This window comes from Equus przewalskii, chromosome 17, assembly GCF_037783145.1.
Source record: "Equus przewalskii isolate Varuska chromosome 17, EquPr2, whole genome shotgun sequence".
Classification (NCBI taxonomy): domain Eukaryota; kingdom Metazoa; phylum Chordata; class Mammalia; order Perissodactyla; family Equidae; genus Equus; species Equus przewalskii.
Genome location: NC_091847.1, coordinates 63,854,457 through 63,869,707, shown reverse-complemented (window position 1 = coordinate 63,869,707; position 15,251 = coordinate 63,854,457). Strand labels below are relative to the sequence as shown.

General features: G+C 37.8%; 1 protein-coding gene across 5 annotated transcripts in view; it reads left to right on the top strand.

Annotated features, from left to right (window-relative positions):
* TFPI (tissue factor pathway inhibitor) overlaps positions 1–15,251 on the top strand; it is a 75,839-nt gene that overhangs the window by 10,857 nt on the left and 49,731 nt on the right. Inside the window, exon 1 of one of the 5 annotated variants that reach the window (XM_070580398.1) lies at positions 8,088–8,355. The exons of 3 other annotated variants lie outside the window; for them this stretch is intronic. The gene's annotated coding sequence lies outside the window, so the exon portion shown is untranslated. Of the gene's footprint in view, positions 1–8,087; positions 8,356–15,251 lie in introns of those variants that run through there. One more of the 5 variants, XM_070580399.1, reaches the window with a different exon arrangement.

Sequence of the window (15,251 nt, the reverse complement as noted above, 5' to 3'; positions counted from 1 at the left end):
TCTTTCTCCTCTCACACCAAAATTTACTGTATTCATTTGTATTTTTTCCATTTCCTTCCATTTGGAGCTATTGGCATTAGTAATTCAGCAGAATCGTATTCTCAGAAACCTCCATTTTTGTTTAGCTATATAATACCAGCTTTTATTTGTTTTTTTCCCCTTTAAAGAAAATAAAGAACACAACATTCTTTGAAGAACTTTGCCTTTAAACAAACTGGGGTAGTATGGAATCAGAGTTGCTGGGATGAGGAAAGGTGAACTCATTCAGAGAAATGATTGCCACTCTCCTTTGAAAAAATGGCTTACAAATTTAACTATAAAATCCAGACAAATAGTCCACATTTTTTTTCTGAAAGAGTTTTAGTAACTATAGGCAACTATATAAGGAAGAATCTTTGGCGTTATTTCCTTTATGTGTTTTTATTTGATTCCCTTTGTTTAGTGTATTTTTAGTAGGAGAAGATCTACTCTGTCATGTTCTCTTCAGACTTTACTTACAAATTTCTAGAAATATGTTTACATATTTAAGTTTTCCCTATTTTTAAATTTCTAAATATTTCTTTACACCACCCTCCCTATTGCTTCTTAACTTTCCTTTTCCACATGCTAGGTCTCTCACTCTTCTCTCTTAACTAGCAATAAGAATCAATATTCCTTATTATTATTTAGAGGGAGATTATTTTTCCTTTTCAAAAATAGAAACACAAAAATTTTTTAAAGATTGGCACCTGAGCTAACAACTTGCCACTCTTTTTTTTTTGCTTTTTCTCCCAACATCCTCCCTAGTAGATAGTCGTATATTTTTAGTTGTGGGTCCTTCTAACATGGCTTGATGAGTGGTGCCATGTCCGCGCCCAGGATCCGAACCGGCGAAACCCTGGGCCTCGGAGCACAGGAACTTAACCACTCGGCCACGGGACCGGTCCCTAAAAAGATTGTTTTAATTGATGAGTTTCTTGACTTATTTTACTTATAGGGCTTTGGCCCAAAACAGAGAATAAAAATTCCCTCGTTATGATTTGATGAAAATGCTAATTTCTAAATATTGTGAATAATCTGAAATCCACGTTTGGGGGAAAAAAAGAGTGATATTTGTGAGAACAGTGTGGGTCTTTCTGGGGCTTGCAGTTGCGCTTTCCTTGAATGGTCACAATTTCTGTGTTTGAGTTGAAGCTCTGCCAATATGAAAATAGAAGACTTTGGGGGGAAAAAATCAGTTTCTGAGCTTCAGTTTCCTCATTTAAAAAAAACCCAGGATATTCCAGATACTAGTCTCTATGGTTTCTTTTATCTGTAGCAGTATATAGTTATATGACCTTGCCCTCCATTTCAGTTTTTTTAATTTTTAAAATAAACCTAGTTTACTTGTGTTGTATGTTATTTGGTTACAGCATGAAGATATCCACGCTTTTTCCCTGGTATCTCCTTTGCCTTTCTGTGGGATATTTTTTTATTTTTAAATATTATTATTTTATTTCTCACATTATGAATGACAGAAAGTTAGGCTTACACAGTGAACAGCTTTTAACGTATTATTCCTGGAGGAACCTCCCCTGCTCTTTAAAATCATACCTGACAACTACTTCTATAGCTAGACGAAAGAGAGCAGCAGACATTGTTACCAGTGATATTGTCACAATCTGAAATACAGATAAATGATGATTTGACCTATTAGCTAACATTAGGGAATTTCACATTGCACAATTCTCCAGAAGTATGACTTCCTGTAACAAGAGCCAAATCTAATAGCCATTCCCTAGTGGATTGGCCAGTCTTAGTAAACATGATTAGAGTCAATAGTCTGCAATTATTTGGAGAGGTTTGTTTTTTGTTGTTGTTTTGCTTTTGTTTTATTTTTAAATCACTCTGTTTCTTTCTTTTTTTTTTTTTTGAGGAAGATTAGCCCTGAGCTAACTACTGCCAGTCCTCCTCTATTTTGCTGAGGAAGCCTGGCCCTAAGCTAACATCCGTGCCCATCTTCCTCTACTGTATATGTGGGACGCCTACCACAGCATGGCGTGCCAAGCAGTGCCATGTCCGCACCCAGGATCCGAACCGGCACACCCTGGGCTGCCGAAGCAGAATGTGCGCACTTAACCGCTGCGCCACGGGCCGGCCCTCACTCTGCGTTTCTAATATTAATTTACTTATCAGGTACAGAATGTTTTGTTTCATTTTTCCCTGCATTTATCTTTACTCTCAATATACTTTTAAAATATAATCTGAAAAGTTGACTCTTTTATAGCAAAACATTAGAGATTGTTTTACTGTCAAAATAGTTTTAACGATAAGAAAAAGGGATTCAGACTTGGGCTTTGTGGTGCTGATATTATTTTCTCACCCCCTCAAGCATCCTCCAATCAAAAACATTGGAAAAAGTCGCTTAATCAGTTTGTTAAGGCAAAAACAGCAAATAACTGTCAGTTCGGTTACTCTTGGCTGCTGGTAGGAAAAAACCATAGCACACGTAGATTAACTAATGAAGCTATTTATCTTACATTAGACAAAGTACGGAAGTAAGAGGCTTCAAACTGGTTAATTCAACACGAATCCAGATTCTTAGCATCATTTTATTGCTATTCTTCAGAGCAGGTCATTTGTTTTCATCTCAGGGTAGTTCCCCTCAACATTACAAGATGGTTGTTTCAGCCACAGGCACCACATACAGACACAGTAAGTGGAAAGAGCCATCATGTGGCCCTTCCCATGTGGCCCCATTTAGATCAAGGATTTTTTTCAAAAGTACCCATCCCCAGCCCTGGAAGACAGCATACTTCCTCTCTCATCTCAATGGCCAGAGATTTATCATATGGAAATATCTAAACCAGTCACTGTAAGGGAAATGGAATCACCATGATTAACGTGAATTAGTGAAGAGTCCACCATTTATAAATTCGTTCCTCAGGTGGGCATAGGCTATCCTTCTCTGAGGGCTGGATTTATGAACATGGTCAGCTCGTCTGCTCTCAGTGAAAAGTAGCAGAGAATGGTTATTGCATAAGCAAACAAACAAGACAACTGAAACAATATTTTAAAAAGTTGAAAAATGTGACAAGTAATATCTATAATCTCCCTGACCTAATGTATTTTCCTCTATCAAGACATATTTTTCTGCATGAACACCAATTTTTGCTCAGTTGATCTTAAAAATGCATATATTTTTGTGTACATCTTTTAGAATTCATATTACCATGATTATCCCCCACTTTATCTTCTAGTCATTATCATTACCAATTTAACTTTCTGTAATATTACATGTGGTAGATGGATGTGCTGCCATATCTAATAATTGTCATGATGTCACATACTACGTTTTTAAAAATGTAATATTATTTTCTATGCTAAAATAAACATGAATGTGCATTTAGCCATTTTCATACTTTTAAATTCCCGAGTGTGGTATCACTAGCTTAAAGTATCATCTACATTTTTGAACAAAGAAAGTAGGAAAAATTATTAGCTGACGATTAAATAATAAACCACATGCATTTCCTCGTGCCAACACTCCTCAAAGTCCTGCCTTTTTTCTTCTTTAGCCCTGTCCAATTGAGAAACTCCAACTCTGAATCCTTTCGATTTTAATTCCTGTGTCTGGAGGGAAGGGGCACTGAAATTTTGAAGGCACAAATTACTATAAATTTATAATTTGGGATTCCAGCAGCCCAGAAATCCTTTAATAAGAAATTTTCTGTACCTTGCTTTATTTTGCCTAGAGAAGATGTCAAACCCTCACATTTTGTGTGTGTGCGTGTGAGGAAGACTGGCCCTGAGCTAATATCTGTTGCCAATCCTCTTCTTTTTGCTTGAGGAAGACTGTCACTGAGCTAACGTCTGTGGCAGTTTTCCTCTGTTTTGTATGTGGGATGCTGCCACAGCACGGTGTGATGAGCAGGGCCAGGTCTGTGCCTGGGATCCGTACCTGTGAACCCCAGGCCACCAAAGTGGAGCACGTGAACGCAACCACTACACCACCTGGCCAGCCCCCTCATGTTTTTAAAAGTCCACTTTTGAACAGACAAGCTCTTCTTCACACAAAAATCGAAAGCTGAATCACAGCAAGAAAATCTGCAACTTTCTATCTACTCTTCAACAACTCACTCACAAAACACACACACAAACGTACCCACACCTGAAAATAACTCATGTGGCCCTACTGTCCCAAAGAAAACCTCTTGTTTCTATGGAAGATGCTCTTTTCTTTAGGCCAAAGTTAGACCTCTTTCGTCTGCGCCCACGATCTCATCCTTTATTCTTTTTATTTTTGTTTTAGATTTGTCTCTCCCTCTCTGATGGCAGAAACGTATAAAACTATACCCTCCACGAAAGTTTCCCTTCAAGTGCTCTCTCCTCCTTTTCAGCAGAGAGTCATAAAATGGCACCATAAATTGCTGTTTGCACAGCCACTCTTCCAGGTCCTTCCTCAGCTCACCTGCTGCTGCCCCCACCAGGGTACCAAATCTTTTTTGGCAATTTTGGCAGGATACTGATGATGCCATTATCATTAAACCAGACCCATGTTTTTAGCTCTTACATCATTTGGACTCTCTGTGCTTTAGACATTGACACTTGTGACAATTTCATGAAGTACCGACTTCCCTCAGCATCTGTGTCACCACAGCCTCCCAGATTTCCTCCTCTTTCCCTGACCATTTCTTAGTCTTCTTCTCAGATCTGTTTTCCTCATCCTTGGTCTTTGGAGTCCACTTCTAGGGTATTCCTTCCCAATCTTCACACTCATCTCATAGAGTCACTGTGAGGACTACATGAACTAATATTTCTGAAACACTTAGAAGAAGCCTGCTTCCCATCAAATGCTACATAAATCTTTGTTAAACAAATCGATCTCATCCCCACCACAGAGGTAATTATTATCTCTATATGGATGCTCACATTTCTGTCTCCAGCAGAGGTGTCTACCCTGAGCTCCATGTCTACGTATTGGGCTTCTTATTTCATGGCTCCAATGAATGACTCACAAGTACTTCAAAGTCAAACTGCCTCATCCTGAATTCACTACCTTCCTAAGGCAACGTGTTCTTTCTCTTAGGCTCCTCAACCAATTGTCTGGAACCATCCATTGATCCTTTAGCTTAAGTCAGAAACTGTAGCTTGATTCCTCCCTCACATAGGCTTGTATAAATATGATCACACACTTATACACAAACATTCACATACATATGACATCATATGCAGCAGTGATTTTTTCTGAATGAGTGGGTTGATGGCTATTCTATAATTTCTTTATTCTGCTTCTTTATGACTTATAATTCCTTAGGAATAAAAATAGATTTCCCAATTTTAGAAGACTTTTCATTTTTAAACTGTCAGAAGAATAGCACAGTATATACATGGGTAAGAAATACATGAAATATAGCATCTGTGAAATTTAATTAAAAAAATAAGAGCAGTTGATCAGAAAATCATCAAACTATCCATACTTCTCTCCACTTTGGGATAAAAGTATGTATTTAAATCTATTATAATTAGTGATACTAGTCATAGCAAAATTTTGCCTAACTATGATTCACACTATTTCAATAATACCAAGTAGGATGTTTACTTTATTTTTTAAAAATTTATATTGAGATGTAATTGACATTGACGTATAACATTATGTAAGTTTAAGGTGTACACAAGTTGATCTGATATATTTATATATTACAGTATGCTTACCACCACAGTGTTAGCCAACACTTCTATCATGTCACATAACTGTCATTTCTGTTTTGTGATGGGAACAATTAAGAGCTAGTTTCTTAGCAACTTTGAAATTTATAATACGGCATTGTTGTCTATAATCACTACGCTGTACATTCGACCTCCAGGACTTATTTAGCTACTGGTTTTAAGCTTGTACCTTTAAATAACATCTCTCCTATTCTCCTACCCTCCAGCCCCTGGTAACCACCGGAGAATGCTTACTTTAGATTTAACAGATACATCACGTAGATAAAAACTGAACTACATTTTTTTCCCTACATGGCATCAAACACAAATGAAAGAGACAATTTCCAGATGGTTTTATTGATAAAAAATTTTGTATTTTTTCTCATTGCAGAGATGAGAAAAAATAAAATTTCTGGTTGACCTAGAACTTATAAGCTTCTTATAGTCATAGAAGTTATATTGAAAGAAGAATATGCCAGAGATATTTTTGAATGGAAAATTAAATTGCTATTATGAAAATGATTTATAATCAAATGGTTGCAAAATACACATAGAAAAAAATGCTGTGAATACACTTGCTTTTCTATTATTGACATTTTTTGCAATAACTTTAAAAAGAAACTGACCATTATGTTAATTAAGGTGATGATAAAATATGTCATTTTAATTATGGGTCATAGGACAGGATTAATTTAGATGCAATAAACTATACATATAATAGGCCCTCCAGGGCACAATCTGGAATTCCTGGATAGACTATGGAGTATTTTAGAGAACATACAGTCGTGAACTAAGGCAGAGACTGAAATGGAAACAGCTAAGATCGCCATTACAGCCTCTCTAGAGAACTCTCATTATCTGACCCTCTCTGGAAGTCTGCCCCACACTGCTCTCTATAGATCAGCAACTGACCTTACTCAGTACAGGTGTCTACCCCTTGGCAAGTCAGCAGTGGCCACTTTCTAGTGTGACTCCATTATTGTCCATTCAGTAGGAGTTTGGGGAGTAGATTTTATAAGTGGAGAATATGGGCAGGTTTCGGAGAAGTGAGGATGGAGGAAAGGAAGAAATAATTAGTTGGATAATTATTGTCTTCTCTAATAGAGGATTAATTTATAATTGAGGTTGATTATGTTCACTTTCATTCATACAGTTTCAAATAATTTTAGTTTATACATATTTTAAAATTTCTCCAGTGACTTTTTACTTTCAGTAAAAATTCAGGTTTTTTTACAGATCCCTAATTCATTGCTTTGTTCCGCAAACATTTATTGAGCTCCTATTACGTACCAGACAAAACAGACGTAATTCCTGTATATAAGGGCAGAGAAGACAGATAATAAGCAAATAAATATATAATGTGTTACATAGGGATAGATGCAGTGATTTAAAAAAATGAGAAGTAACAGATCATAATCATGGAGCTATTTGGTCTTGGGAGCTCAAGGAGGCACTCTGGGAAGCCATCATTGAGGAGAGATTTGATATAGAAGCAGTGTTTCCACAGCATTTATGAGATTGTGTCAGAGCGTGATTCCAGGAGTGGAGAGGCAAGGAGGCCCCTGAGAAGAGGGATTTGCCACAGAATGCCCTCTCTGCTGCCGTGAAGAGTGTCTCCACATCTTTTCCGTAACAGTGATAATGACTGCTCATTTTCCTAAAATCTTGTGGCAAATGTTACATACTCAGCTTTCAGGCCCTCAGAATCTTTTTTTACAACCTTTATTATGCCAAATTATGAAAAAAAATCCATTTTCAAAATAAAACTTCTGAGTAATTTCATAGTTAGCCCACACAACTAAGAGGAAGTTATCTCCCAATTTGATGTGACAAGAATTGATGTACAGGGCGGGGCCTTCTGCTCTCTCACACGATTTGTGACGGCAATTGAGGAATGAGGGTAGAGAATAGATCAGGCAGTGAGGGTCGTTTTACCTGACAAGTCTTTCCTTCTTGTTGTGAACTAAAAAAGGTACTTTCTTCTTAGGAAAGACTTATAGCGAACAGTTATTTTCTCAGAACAGATGTCCACTAGGAAACAACAACAATTTTTGTTTTTTGACAACAGAAACACATAATTTGGGAGAACTGGATCATAAGCATCCTTCTTATAGAGGTGATTTCTACATTTCCTATAGGAACGTGGTAGGCCATGGCCAGTCCTGCCTCAAGCTGAATAATGCAGGAAGAAGTGGAACATGGACGTCTGTAGCTGTGCAGAAAGGAAATAATTGGCTTACACATTAAAAAAGAGATTCGAGGGCTGATGCGTCTCCTCCCACAGCCTGTTGACAACAGAGAAGTGACCCTCACTTCTGAAACAAATTTACCAGCCAAGTTTAGAGACACTGCCTTAAGAAACTAGGAGGGCTGCTGCTGTGGACTGAGTCGTGACCCCTCGAAATTCACATGTTGAAACCATAACCACCAATGTGATTGTATTTAGACAGAGGGCTTTTAGGAGGTAGTTTAGGTTAAACGAGGTCATAAGAGTGGTGTCTTGATCCGATAGGATCGGTGGCCTTATAAGGAGAGGAAGAGAGATCCCTCTCTCTCTGTACGTGCTCATACAGAGGAAAGGCTCTGTGAGGACACAGAGAAGGTGGTGTCTGCAAGCCAGGAAGAGAGCTCTCACCAAGAAGCTGAATCTGCCAGCATCTTGGACTTGACTTCCCAGCCCCCAGAATGGTGAGAAATAAATTTCTCTTGTTTAAGACACCCAGTTGGTGGTATTTTGTTACGGCAGCCCTAGTAGACGAAAACAGCTCCTGTAAGTTTTAGCCACAAAACTGCTTGTGTCGTTACCGATAAAGATTCGTTTCAAGCCTTATTGGCTGATTTGAAGGGATAGTAAAGAAAAGTCACCTTGAACTGAGTCTAATTCTGCATTCTTGCCAGACTTTGAACCTAGTTCATTGAAGTTTGCCTACCTTAGGCATTGAGCCTCTTTTATTCATTTTTTTAATCAGTTGGCCTATAAACACAAATTTCATTTAGAACATCGTATATTCAGAGCTCCGAAAACTCCTGCTAACGTGGTTTGGGACATTGTAAGATGGTGACTGCCTTAATCAAATCTGTAGTGCCTTTTTCAAATCTTTACTTACCATTTTTATTACAACAAATCACATTAATCAATCCATAGATTAATGTGTAGATATAATTTTTACTAATATTTAAATTTTCTTTAACCAAGACTGTTTTTGAAATCTGACAGTATAAAGCCATGATTAAAGACATTTGCGTCAGAGTCAGGTACACACACTTACACTGCCACTTACAAGCTGTTTTCTTGGATAGTTATTTTATCGTTTTGAACCATCATTTATTTCGTCTATCATTTGAGGACACCTTCCTCTTAGGGCGAGTGTGAGATATAAATGAGAAAAATATAATAATAAAGTTTCATTAATGGAAACTGCTATTTGCATTACGATTTATTGTTGTTCTTTGACAAAGTGTAATTTAACCACCCCATGGGAGGAAAATGCCTTAAAAGCAGACATCTAGGGAGAAAATTAAAACAAAGACTTAATCTACAATAAAAAAATTTATCCAAGATAGTTCAAGAGCTGACTTAAAACATCTTTGAAATGGCACTCAAATAAAACAGGAATTTGCTCTTTTCAACTCTGGTCTTTAGCCAAGATTTTTTCTTTTATGTGTGTATATGTGGTTTCTATTTCCACTAAAGTTTGGGAAGAAAGAGAAGATATGATACTTGACAGATTTTCAACTATCCCTTTAGATGTTCCCTTGTGTAGGCTTGTTCTAATCTACTCGTTCTGGCTTTGACTGATGGGAAACTTCTGTGTCCTCTTCCCACGTGTAAGGGACAAACCCCCAGGTTTTCCAAGGCTTATGACCTATGTCCTTCTCTAATGTAGTCAGCTAAGGTTTGGGCCCAAAACCAGCTTCTCATATATATATGAATAGAATGATGTGGAGATATTCACACAGCAATAAATATAATCACTAATGAAGTATAGAGTTTAAGCCAGGAATAGAAAACTTTTAGGCAAGTCACTGAATCAACAATTATAATAATGATCACAGTTAAAACCTAAATTGGTTAATGAATTATAATTGTAGGATTAGCAAACCAGAGAAACCAATTTCTATCCTGTAACTCCTTTGGTGATCTTGCCAAATCATCTTCTTCAAGTCACAATAAAGATAATATTTCAAAGAGAAATAAATATAGGAAGACGTAAGTAATTAATATATTTAGTTGCATTTTCCTGAATTGCATTTGGTCTCTATTCCATAAATCTTATTTCTTTTAAAGATTCTTTGGGATAGTCCAGGATCTTGTCCTGCCTCTGTCACTTACTAGCCATCTAGGCAAATGATGTTGGAAAGTAAATCACATCTCTCTAACATAAATTCAGTATACCTGCCCCATTGCCTGCACAGCGTTATTGTCAAGAAACGATAACCTAATAGATAAGAAACTACTTCAAAAAATAAAAGATGATTAAAAAAGTGATGTTTTATAATGATATCTCTTTGCATTTCTAGTATCATTTCTTAAAATAAATGTGGTATATATGTCATATAGCCAGAACCTCATGATATTCGGTCTTAATTTTAATATTATGAATCCTGATGCCAAAATAATGCTTATAGTGATGACTCAGTGTCCTAGGAATGCGGGCCCCTGGGGGGAAGTTAATGAAGAGAGAGAGAGAAGGCTCTGTACCAACCTGTTAGAATCTGGTATGTGGCAAATGTGCAGCGGCACAGCCTTAAACCTCTCTTGGGAAACTGCCCAAACATTTGCATTCCCACAATGTATTTATTCAGAAAATACTCTTTCCTGAGAAAAATCTGGGCTCTCAAACCTCTCGCCAAGATTATTCAAGTTCAGTGAATCTCCATTTGGGAATAAGAGAAGTCTAGTAAGAAATTTTAACAAAAATACGTTTGCAGTCCTAGTTGTCAAGAATATTTGGGAACTTTCAGTTGAAAATACTACTTGTGAAAAATGAACTTCAAAACATAAAAAGAAAATAGAAAACTATTAGAATCCCTATAGACCTTTTTGTCTCCCTCTCCCCACCGTAGTTCTATTCTATTTCATCTCTTCATTTATTATCCTTTCCATTAGTGTGCTGCAGACTCACCCAAAATGAGAAATAGCCAAGGAAGTACATAAGTTAAAGATAAAAACAGCCTCCAGGTTTTAGTGGACAGAGGGTAGCCCCCCCGGGGATCAGCCAAATTGAGTGGATGGAAGTAATAAACACCAAGAAGATAACAACATTAGCCACTGCTGAGCAGAAAATTGGAATTATTCTTCAAGCTATGTTTTTTTCTCTTTTTCTAGTTGCCAGGTTTTGTCTCTCCTGTCTCTCATTGGTACATCGCAAATAAAGAAGCAGCCCAAACGAAATTTCTTTCTTTTAGACGTGGCAAAGTACTCATTGAGCTTAGAGCTTAACAATAAAACTCTAAAAAAGAAAAAGTTCAACAAAATGTGATAAAGAAAACCTAAGTGCTATTTCAAAAACAAAGCAAGATATTACTGGTAAGAATGTAAAGTGGCGCAGCTGCTTTGGAAACAGCCTGGCAGTTCCTCAAATGATTAAACAGAATTACCATATGATCCACCAGTTCCACTCCTAGGTACACTCATACCTCCGAGATATTGTGGGTTCCGTTCCAGACCACTGCAATCAAGTGAATATTGCAATAAAGCCAGTCACATGAATTTTTTGGCTTCCCAGTGCATATAAAAGTTATGTTATACACTATACTGTAGTCTATCGTGTGCAATAGCATTATGTCTAAAAAAAAATGTAGATACCTTAACTAAAAAATACCTTATTGCTGAAAAATACTAACCATCATCTGAGCCTTCAGGGAGTTGTGATCTTTCTGCTCTTAGAGGGTCTTGCCTCAGGGTTGATGACTGCTAAGTGATCAGAGTGTTGGCTGCTGAAGGCTGGGGTGGCTGTGTTAATTTCTTAAAATCAGACAACAATGACGTTTGCTGCATCGATTGACTCTTCCTTTCGTGAATAATCTCTCTGTAGCATGTCATGCCGTTTGACAGCATTTTACCCACAGTAGAACTTCTTTCAAAGTTGGAGTCAATCCTCCAAACTGCTTTATCACCTAAGTTTATGGAATATTCCAAATCCTTTTTTGTAATTTCAACAATCCTCACAGAATCTTTACCAGAAGTAGATTTTATCTTAAAAAAACACTTTCTTGGCTCATCCATAAGAAACAACTCTTCTGGGGCCTGCCCGGTGTCACAGTGGTTAAGTGCACACGTTCCGCTTCTCAGTGGCCTGGGATTCACCGGTTCCGATCCCTGGTGCGGACATGGCACTGCTTGGCACGCCATGCTGTGGTAGCCATCCCACATATAAAGTAGAGGAAGATGGGCACGGATGTTAGCTCAGGGCCAGTCTTCCTCAAAAAAAAGAAAAAAAAAGCAAAGAAACAACTCCTCATTGCTAAAGTTTTATCATGACATTGCAGCAATTCAGTCACCTCTTCAGGCTCCAATTCTAATTTTAGTACTCTTACTCTTTCTGTCACATGTGCAGTTACATCCTCAGCTGAAGTCTTGAACCCTTTAGTCATCCATGAGGATTGGAATCAACTTCTTCCAAACTCCTGTTAATGTTGTTATTTTGATCTCTTCCCATGAATCACAAATGTTTTTAATGGCGTTTAGAATAGTGAATCCTTTCTAGAAGGATTTCTATTTACTTTGCCTAGATCTATCAGAAGAATCAGTATCTATGGCAGCTATAACCTTACAAAATGTATTTCTTAAAGAATAAGAGTTGCAAGTTGAAATTGCTCCTTGATCCATGGGCGGAAAAATAGATGTTCTGTAGCAGGCATAAAAACTTTAGTCTTCTTGTACAACTCCATCAGAACTCTTGGATGACCATTGTCGATGAGCAGTAATATTTTGAAAGGGATCTTTTCTTCTGAACAGTAGGTCTCAACAGTGGGCTTAAAATATTCAGTAAACCATGCAGTAAAAACAAGTGCTGTCATCCAGGCTTTGTTGTTCCATTTATAAAGCACAGGCAGAGAGATGTAGCATAATTCTTAAGAGCCCTAGGATTTTCAGAAGGGTCAATGAGCAGTGGCTTTAACTTACAAAGTCACCAGCTGCATTAGCCCCTAACAAGAGAGTCAGCCTATCCTTTGAAGCTTTGAAATCAGGCATTGACTTCTCCTCTCTAGCTATGAAAGTCCTGGATGGCATCTTCTTGCAATAGAAGGCTGTTTTGTCTACATTGCAAATCTCTTTTTTAGTGTAGCCCCCTTCATGAATGATCTTAGCTAGATCTGCTGGGTAAATTGCTGCAGCTTCTATATCAGCACTTGGTGCTTCACGTTGCACTTTTATGTTATGGAGATGGCTTCTTTTGATATGGAACCTGAAGTGAGTTCACTCACCCATTGCTCAGCAAGCCAATCTCTGACACCGGGTGCGGTGGAAGAAAGTAGGAATTTTATTTTTGCACAGCACTGAGCAAGGAGAGAGGACAGTTAACGCTGAAATCCCAAACTCCCCGAAAAGCTAAAAGGAAGGGTTTTTATTTGGGGTTTTAGATAGGGGAGGGGGAGCATATGGGCTTGCTGATCAGAGCTTTCCCACCAGCCTGTGTTTGTCCTTGAGATACTTGCAGAGAGGAGGGAGCCCGTGACCTTGCTGGTCAGCAGCTTTACCACCAGCCTGTATCTCTTTGTGGAGAGATGATCCAGGTGCTTGTCCTTGATGGTGTCTGTCTCCATGGAGGATAGTGGATTCTGGAGCTAGGAAGCCAGGGAGTAAGCAGGGAATGAGTGTTTTGGTTTTAACCCCATATACGCTAGGTTTCATGTGGGGAAACTGATATCAGGGTCGATATCACTTTCCTTAAACCTCATGAGCCAGCGTCTACTACATTCATACTTTTCTTCTGAAGCTTCCTCACCTCTCTCAGGCTTCATAGGCTTGAAGAGAGTTAGAGCTTTCCTCTGGATTAGGCTTTGGCTTAAGAGAATTTTGTGGCTGGTTTCATCTTCTATCCAGACCGCTAAAACTTTCTCCATATCAGCAATATGGCTATTTTGCTTTCTTACCATACATGTGTTCACTAGAGTAGTACATTTAATTTCCTTCAAGAACTTTTCCTTTGCAGTCACAACTTGGCTAATTGTTTGATGCAAGAGGCCCAGCTTTCAGCTTATCTCAGCTTTCAACATGACTTCCTCACTAAGCTTAGTCACTTCTAGCTTTTGATTTAAAGTGAGAGATGTGCAACTCTTTCTTTCACTCGAACACTTAGAGGCCATCGGAGGGTTATCAGTTGATCTGATTTCAATATTGTTGTGTCTCAGGGCATAGGGAGGTCTGAGGAGAGGGAGAGAGACAGGGTAACAACCAGTCGGTGGAGCGATCAGAACACACACAACATTTTTCAATTAAGTTCGCCATCTTATTATGGGTGCGGTTCATGTTGCCCTGAAACAAATACAGCAGCAACATCAAAGATCACTAATCACAGATCACCATAACAAATACAGTAATAATGAAAAAGTTTGAAATATGGCAAAAAGCACTGAAATGTGGCACAGAGACATGAAGTGAGCAAATGCTGCTGGAAAAATGGTGCTAATAGACTTGCTCATTGCAGGGTTGCCACAAACCTTCAATTCATAAAAAAAACAATATGTGCAAAGCACAATAAAGCAAAGCATAATAAAACAAGGTATGCCTGTGTATGCCCGAGAGAAATGAAAACGTCTACACAAAAACTTGTGCACAAATGTTCATAGCAGCATTATTCATAATATCCAAAAAAGTGGAAATAGCAAAAATGTTTGTTAAGTGATGAATGGATGAATAAATTGTGACATATCTATACAATAGAATATTTTTGGCAATAAAAAGAAGTACTGATTTTTGCTACAGCATGGATGAAACTTGAAAATATTATGCTAAATGAAAGAAGCCAGCCACAAAAGGCCTTGTATTGTATTATCCCATTTAAAAGAAATGCCTAGAACTAGTCTATATATAGAGACAGAAATTAGATTAATGGTTTCCTAGGGATGTGGGAATGGGGAAATTGGGGGGTGGGGGGAGATGGCTAAAGGGTGTGGAGTTACAGGGTAATGAAAAATGCTCTAAAATTGATTGTGGCTCTCAAATTGAATGTTTGTAAACTCTGTGGCTATACTAACAGCTATTGAATTATTTTAAAAAGACAATTTATCCAAATTAAAAATTTGTGCTCATCAAAAGACACTTGTATAGAAATGAAGAGATAAGTCTTAGACTAAGATAAAATATTTATAATATATATTATTTGGCAAAGAACTTGTATCCATAATATATAAAGAAGTCCTACAATTCAATAATGAAAAGACAAAGAACCTTGAAAAACAAACCAGGTTATTGGGATAGAGTGACAGAGGAAGTGGTGGTGGTTACTTTCTAAATATGGCACTCAAAGAAGATCTTTTGGAGGAGAGGCTATCTGACAACCATTCTTACTAAAAGAAGGGAGTCTGCTATTGCAGTATCTTGTTGAAGAGTGTTCCCATGACAGGAAATAGCAATT